Source organism: Bombina bombina, chromosome 3 (genome assembly GCF_027579735.1).
Source record: "Bombina bombina isolate aBomBom1 chromosome 3, aBomBom1.pri, whole genome shotgun sequence".
Taxonomy (NCBI): domain Eukaryota; kingdom Metazoa; phylum Chordata; class Amphibia; order Anura; family Bombinatoridae; genus Bombina; species Bombina bombina.
Genome location: NC_069501.1, coordinates 85,646,955 through 85,655,174, shown reverse-complemented (window position 1 = coordinate 85,655,174; position 8,220 = coordinate 85,646,955).

The window sequence follows — 8,220 nt, the reverse complement described above, 5'->3', positions numbered from 1 at the left end:
GGGAAATGGGGCAAAATACATAATGAATGAATGATTGTTAACTTTTTTTTTACTAAACATGATGAATCATTGTATACTTACAGGTCTCAAGGAGTTTATGTCCCTTTATGACATTGGTCTAAGACTTCCTGTGGGCATAATCATGGCGCTGCGGAATCTGTTGGCGCTCTACAAATAACCAATAATAATATGAACTGATGGTCTTATAAGGGCATACAAATGGCAGGGGAGTCAGGTGTAATCATGACAACACCTTCCCCTTTCCCACTATCACCCATTGGAGTTTCAGTATTTTGTGAAGAACAGCTGGAAACCCAACCTAAAAGCATACAAACACAAAGATGCATTACATTTTAAAAGTGCACACATTTAGATGCAAGAATTAAAAAAAATTACTAATAATCTCAAGATTTCTGATTTTTTATTTCTCATGAAGGATGGGGGTGCAGGCACTAAACTTGGAATGTTGAAGAACCATAAAACAGTATGAACTAACATAAGTTTCTAAATATATAATGCATCCAAAGCTTACCTGCAAAACGGTTTCTGTTTTAATCCCATGAATTCAGGCATAATTTAGTTTGCACCCCCCGTGCATTTCCATATACAGAAGGTGCTATCCTGGCCATAGCTTCAACAGAATGTGCAAGGGCAGAGTCACATGACACCTGACTGAAGCAGTGCACTGCTTCCATAAGCACAACAGAAACAAACAATAGCAGTACCTCCCCTGAGCAAGTTATAGGATCTTAAACATGGAATCATATTTTAATCATATCAATCTGCAATTTCATAACCTGGCCACCAGGAGGAGGCAAAGACCCCCTATACCAGAGCTTTAAGTATCCTGTCTACTTCCCCTTCCCTCCCAATAGTAAATATAGCAGAAGATGGGAGGGATACTTAAAGCTCTAGTGTAGGGTGTCTTTTCCTCCTCCTGGTGGCCAGGTGATGTAATTCCCAAAAAGAAGGACTTGTGGACTCTCACTACCATTAGAAAGGAAAACAAAATGATATTGCAAAATATTTATTGTTTTTAACTACACATAATCAAACATTTTATATTACGTTCTCTTTAAAGCGACATCATACTTAGTTGTTTTTTTAAATGAAACAAAAAATTCAACATGTTACTATCCTGAATAAATTGTTTTCTTGTCACTCTTGCAGATGTGCGTCCCCCTCCTAAAGTAAAGGGCCACAGGTACTTATTATCCAGTGATGCTTAGTAAGAAATTAAAAAATACTGTAGTGTAAGTATAAACAGCTTTTAGTTGTATTTGACATATAAACTTTGCTTGTTCATATGATGAGCACATATTTAGTCTAAATGAACCTCAGTACAAATAAATGTGGACTTTGAAAACTAATGAACTCATAATACAGAAGATAAAACTGTAGGATAATCAAAAACAACAAAAAGAATAGCTTATATACTATTTATATGGGGGCTCTCACCACCAGTGGGTTGACAATGTTTTGACCAAGGGGTTTGGGAGTTCCCAATCTGTGGGCATTCTACATAGTAAACCACTATTTGTGTTATTCAGTGGCATTATAGGACTAACCCCAAACAGTGGGCTGCGTTAGGGAAGCGTGATACAGCTACTACATGTATAGGTGACCAACGCTGGTTACCACCTAAATCAAGAAACTCACATACTATCTCAAACCCCTTGACTAGGGTTAATTTAAGAGTTTGGGACGAGATTCTGTCTCATGCACCAGGTTTATCTATTATCCCTCCCCTCCTTACAGCTTTACTAGCATTTCATTGCTCCCTATAAACAGGGTATGGCTAACACCACCATCTCCAATATACAAGTTACTCTTGTACTTACTATTGGGAAACTTAAGACAATGATTTGAACCAAGAAGTAGGGTATCCTTTCCATAAACGCCACTCTTACTTTCAAGCTCAGGCACTTCATAAAGGTCACACCCCAAATCCAAGTATTTTACTAGATCTCTTGCCTGAACAAACCATTATCACATCTCCTCTCTATTTCACAGTCTCCTTAAAGGGATGCTAAACTCAATTTTTTTTAAGCAGCTTTCTAATTTACTCCTATGATCAATTTTTCTTCGTTCTCTTGCAATCTTTATTTGAAAAAGCAGGAATCTAAGATAAGGAGCCGGCCCATTTTTGGTTCAGAACCCTGGATAGCCCTTGCTGATTGGTGGATACATTTAGCCACCAATCAGCAAGCGCAACCCAGGTGCTGAACCAAAACTGGGCTGGCTCCAAAGCTTAAATTCCTGCTTTTCAAATAAAGAGATAGCAAGAGAACAAAGAAAATTTGATAATAGGAGTAAATTAGAAAGTTGCTTAAAATTCCATGCTCTATCTGAATCATGAATAAAAAACATTTGGGTTTAGTATCCCTTTAATCAAGATATGTATCCTAGTTACCCATTGTGCACAGATAGGTGGGAATACGATTTAAATGTTACCTTCACACAACAGTGGGGAGATATATTCAACTACACCTTTAAAGTCTCCTTATCTGTTTCCAATATAGAAGCAAAATGTCAAAATCCTCACAAGATGGTATCTCACACCACATCCTTTATACCAAATATATCCTATGGTCTCTGATTTATGCTGGAAAGGTTGCAAGGAGAGGGGTATTCTACTGCACATATTTATTAGTAATGCCCCCTCTCACAAACCTTTTGAGTCCGCAATACCATTTTAGATCAATCTCCCCCGACTATGCTTCTTGACGGTCCAATAAAGCTGCCTTGTATATACAGGAAATCTATGTTCAAAATCATGACCAATTGCACCAAGAAACAAACTTCTAAATAATGCAAATAATCAAAAATCCCTACGATGGCAGAATAGTTAAAGGGACAGTCAAGTCCAAAAATTGTATTGTTTAGAAAGATATATAATCCCTTTATTACCCATTCCCCAGTTTTGAATAACCAACATGGTTATATTAATATACTTTTATCCTCTGTGATTAGCTTGTATCTAAGCCTCTTTTGACAGCCCCCTGATCACATGGCTATTTATTTAATATCTATTGACTTGTTATCGGTCGTAGAGATTCATCTCCTACCTCCCTTTTCAGATCGACGATATACTCTCAATTTACCATTACCTCTACTAATAACTGTTTTAGTACTGGTTTGGCTATCTGCTACATGTGGATGGGTGTCTTTTGGTAAGTATGTTTTCATTACATAAGACACTCTCAGCTATGGTTATATAAAGTTCTAAATATATGTATTGTACTTATATTTGCCATGAGTCAGGTTCATGTATTTCCTTCTGCAGACTGTCAGTTTCATATTTGGGAATATAAACACTTTAAGAAATTTATTTCTTACCTGGGGTTTAGTCTTTTTTCAATTTGACTACTTTTTGCAATTGCGGGTGTTAGGCCCGCGGGTGTGTCAAATGTTAGACTTTATTGCGTAATTTATTGTGCAAACTTTTTTTTGGCGCAAAAAAATACGTTTTTGACGCAACTTCGTCATTTTTGGCGTCATACGTGACGCTGAGACCTTTCACACGGGGCGTCATTAGTGACGCAAGTGTGTAATTTCTGGTCATTTTTGTGCGTCATACTTGGCGCCAAATTTTTTTCATTATTTCAATACCCCATTGTTGTTTGTCTCCTGCTTTCTTCTCTATCAAGAGGCCTATGCTTTTGCATTTTTTCCCATTCCTGAAACTGTCATTTAAGGAAATAGATAATTTTGCTTTATATGTTGTTTTTTCTCTTACATTGAGCAAGATGTCCCAATCTGATCCTGTCTCTGAAGTTTCTGCTAGAACATTGCTGCCTGACATCGGTTCTACCAAAGCTAAGTGCATTTGTTGTAAAATTGTAGAAATTATTCCACCGAATGTCATTTGTAATAGTTGTCATGATAAACTTTTATATGCAGATAGTGTTTCTATCAGTAATAGTACATTGCCAGTTGCTGTTCCTTCAACTTCTAATGTGCATGATATACCTGTAAATTTTAAAGAATTTGTTTCTGATTCTATTATGAAGGCTTTGTCTGCATTTCCACCTTCTAATAAACGTAAAAGGTCTTTTAAAACTTCTTATTTAGCTGATGAAATTTCAAATGACCAACAACATAATAATTCATCCTCTTCTGATGAGGATCTATCTGAAACAGAAGATCCTTCCTCAGATATTGACACTGACAAATCTACTTATTTATTTAAAATAGAGTATATGCTTTGGATATTGAGGTAACCAGTCCTATTGACGTTCAGTCTAATAAACGTTTAAATGCTGTTTTTAAACCTCCTGTGGTTTCCCCAGGTGTTTTTCCCATTCCTGAGGCTATTTCTGATATGATTTCTAAGGAATGGAATAATCCAGGTACTTCCTTTATTCCTTCTTCAAGGTTTAAGAGATTGTATCCTTTACCAGCAAAATCTATAGAGTTTTGGGAAAAGATCCCCAAAGTTGATGGGGCTATTTCTACTCTTGCTAAACGTACCACTATTCCTATGGAAGATAGCACTTCCTTTAAGGATCCTTTAGATAGGAAGCTTGAATCTTATCTAAGGAAGGCCTATTTATATTCAGGTCATCTTCTCAGACCTGCTATTTCTTTGGGTGATGTTGTGGCTGCATCAACTTTCTGGTTGGAAAATTTAGCGCAACAGGAATTGGATTTTGACATATCTAGCATTGTTCGCTTCTTGCAACATGCTAATCATTTTATTTGTGATGCCATTTTTGATATTATCAAAATTGATGTTAGATCCATGTCTTTAGTTGTATTAGCTAGAAGAGCTTTGTGGCTTAAATCTTGGAATGCTGATATGACATCTAAATCTAGATTACTATCTCTTTCTTTCCAAGGTAATAATTTATTTGGTTCTTAGTTGGATTCTATTATTTCAACTATCACTGGAGGAAAAGGAGTTTTTTTGCCTCAGGATAAAAAATCTAAGGGTAAATCTAAGGCTTCTAACCGTTTTCGTTCCTTTCGTCAGAATAAGGAACAAAAACTCAATCCTCCTCCCAAGGAATCTGCTTCCAGTTGGAAGCCTTCCTCAATTTGGAATAAATCCAAGCCATTTAGGAAACCAAAGTCTGCCCCTAAGCCCGCATGAAGGTGTGGCCCTCATTCCAGCTCAGCTGGTAGGGGGCAGATTAAGGTTTTTCAAGGATTTTTGGATAAAATCTGTCCAAAATCATTGGATTCAGAGCATTGTCTCTCAAGGGTATCGAATAGGATTCAAAGTAAGACCTCTCTCTCTTTTTCTCTCACGCATCCCTGTAAATCCAGTAAAAGCTCAGGCTTTTCTGAAGTGTGTTTCAGACCTGGAGTCTTCAGGGGTAATCATGCCAGTTCCTCCTCAGGAACAAGGTTTGGGGTTTTATTCATTGTACCAAAGAAAGAAAATTTGTTCAGACCAGTTCTGGATCTGAAAATTTTGAATCGTTATGTAAGAGTACCAACTTTCAAGATGGTGACTATAAGGACTATTCTGCTTTTTGTTCAGCAAGGACATTATATGTCCACAATAGACTTGCAGGATGCATACCTTCATATTCCGATTCATCCAGAACACTATCAGTTTCTGAGATTCTCTTTTCTAGACAAGCATTACCAATTTGTTGCTCTTCCATTTGGCCTAGCAACAGCTCCAAGAATCTTTTCAAAGGTTCTGGGTGCCCTATTATCTGTAATCAGAGAACAGGGTATTGCGGTGTCACCTTTTTAGGCTTCCAGATAGATTCAGTGTCCATGACTCTGTCTCTAACAGACAAGAGACGTTTAAAATTGGTCGCAGCATGCTGGCTCCTTCAGTCTCAGTCATTCCCTTCAGTGGCTATGTGCATGGAAGTTTTAGGTCTCATGACTGCAGCATCGGACGTGATCCCCTTTGCTCGTTTTCACATGAGACCTCTACAACTTTGCATGCTGAATCAATGGTGCAGGGATTATACAAAGATATCACAATTAATATCCTTGAATCCCAATGTACGACACTCTCTGACATGGTGGATAGATCACCATCGTTTGGTTCAAGGGGCTTCTTTTGTTCGGCCAACCTGGACTGTGATCTCAACAGATGCGAGTCTTTCAGGTTGGGGAGCTGTTTGGGGATCTCTGATGGCACAAGGGGTTTGTAAATCTCAAGAGGCGAGATTGACAATAAATATTTTAGAACTCCGTGCAATTCTCAGGGCTCTTCAGTTTTGGCCTCTGCTAAAGAGAGAACCGTTCATTTGTTTTCAGACAGACAATATCACAACTGTGGCTTATGTCAATCATCAGGGTGGGACTCACAGTCCCCAAGCTATGAAAGAAGTATCTCGGATACTTGCTTGGGCGGAATCCAGCTCCTGTCTAATCTCTGCGGTGCATATCCCAGGTGTAGACAATTGGGAGGCGGATTATCTCAGCCACCAGACTTTACATCCAGGGGAGTGGTCTCTCCATCCAGATGTATTTTTTCAGATTGTTCAGATGTGGGGTCTTCCAGAGATAGATCTCATGGCCTCTCATCTAAACAAGAAACTTCCCAGATACCTGTCCAGGTCCAGGGATGTTCAGGCGGAAGCAGTGGATGCACTGACACTTCCTTGGTATTATCATCCTGCTTACATCTTCCCGCCTCTAGTTCTCCTTCCAAGAGTGATCTCCAAAATCATCATGGAACAGTCTTTTGTGTTGCTGGTGGCTCCAGCATGGCCACGCAGGTTTTGGTATGCGGATCTGGTGTGGATGTCCAGTTGCCCACCTTGGCCACTTCCGTTACGGCCGGACCTACTATCTCAAGGTCCATTTTTCCATCAGGATCTCAAATCATTAAATTTGAAGGTGTGGAAATTGAACGCTTAGTTCTGAGTCATAGAGGTTTCTCTGACTCAGTGATTAATACTATGTTACAAGCTCGTAAATCTGTCTTTAGAAAGATTTATTATAGAGTTTGGAAGACTTACATTTCATGGTGTTCTTCTCATAAATTCTCCTGGCATTCTTTTAGAATTCCTAGAATTTTACAGTTCCTTCAGGATGGTTTGGATAAGGGTTTGTCTGCAAGTTCCTTGAAAGGACAAATCTCAGCTCTTTCTGTTTTATTTCACAGAAAGATTGCTATACTTCCTGATATTCACTGTTTTGTACAGGCTTTAGTTCGTATTAAGCCTGTCATTAAATCAATTTCTCCTCCTTGGAGTCTTAATTTGGTTCTGAAGGTGTTACAGGCTCCTCCATTTGAGCCTATGCATTCTTTGGACATTAAACTACTTTCTTGGAAAGTGTTGTTCCTTTTGTCTATCTCTTCTGCTAGAAGAGTTTCTGAGCTATCTGCTCTTTCTTGTGAGTCTCCTTTTCTGATTTTTCATCAGGATAAGGCAGTTTTGCGGACTTCTTTTCAATTTTTACTTAAGGTTGTGAATTCTAACAACATTAGTAGAGAAATTGTTGTCCCTTCCTTATGTCCTAATCCTAAGAATTCTTTGGAAAGATCCTTACATTCTTTGGATGTGGTAAGAGCTTTGAAATATTATGTGGAAGCTACTAAAGATTTCAGGAAGACTTCTAGTCTATTTGTTTTATTTTCTGGTCCTAGGAAAGGTCAGAAGGCTTCTGCTAGTTCCTTGGCTTCTTAGTTGAAACTTTTGATTCAACAAGCTTATTTGGAGTCGGGTCAGGCCCCTCCTCAGAGAATTACAGCTCATTCTACTAGATCAGTTTCCACTTCATGGGCTTTTAAGAATGAAGCTTCAGTTGATCAGATTTGCAAAGCGGCGACTTGGTCCTCTTTGCATACATTTACTAAATTCTACCGTTTTTATGTATTTGCTTCTTCGGAAGCAGTTTTTGGTAGAAAAGTTCTTCAGGCAGCCGTTTCAGTTTGATTCTTCTGCTTTTGATTTAAGTTTTTTTCTTTCAAAGATGAAATAAACTTATTTTTGTTTTGGGTTGTGGATTAATTTTTTCAGTGGAATATGGCTGTTTTTATTTTTATTCCCTCCCTCTCTAGTGACTCTTGAGTGGAAGACTCCACATCTTGGGTATTGATATCCCATATGTCACTAGCTCATGGACTCTTGCCAATTACATGAAAGAAAACATAATTTATGTAAGAACTTACCTGATAAATTCATTTCTTTCATATTGGCAAGAGTCCATGAGGCCCACCCTTTTTATGGTGGTTATGTTTTTTTGTATAAAGCACAATTATTTCCAAATTTCCTTTGTTGATGCTTTCTACTCCTTTCT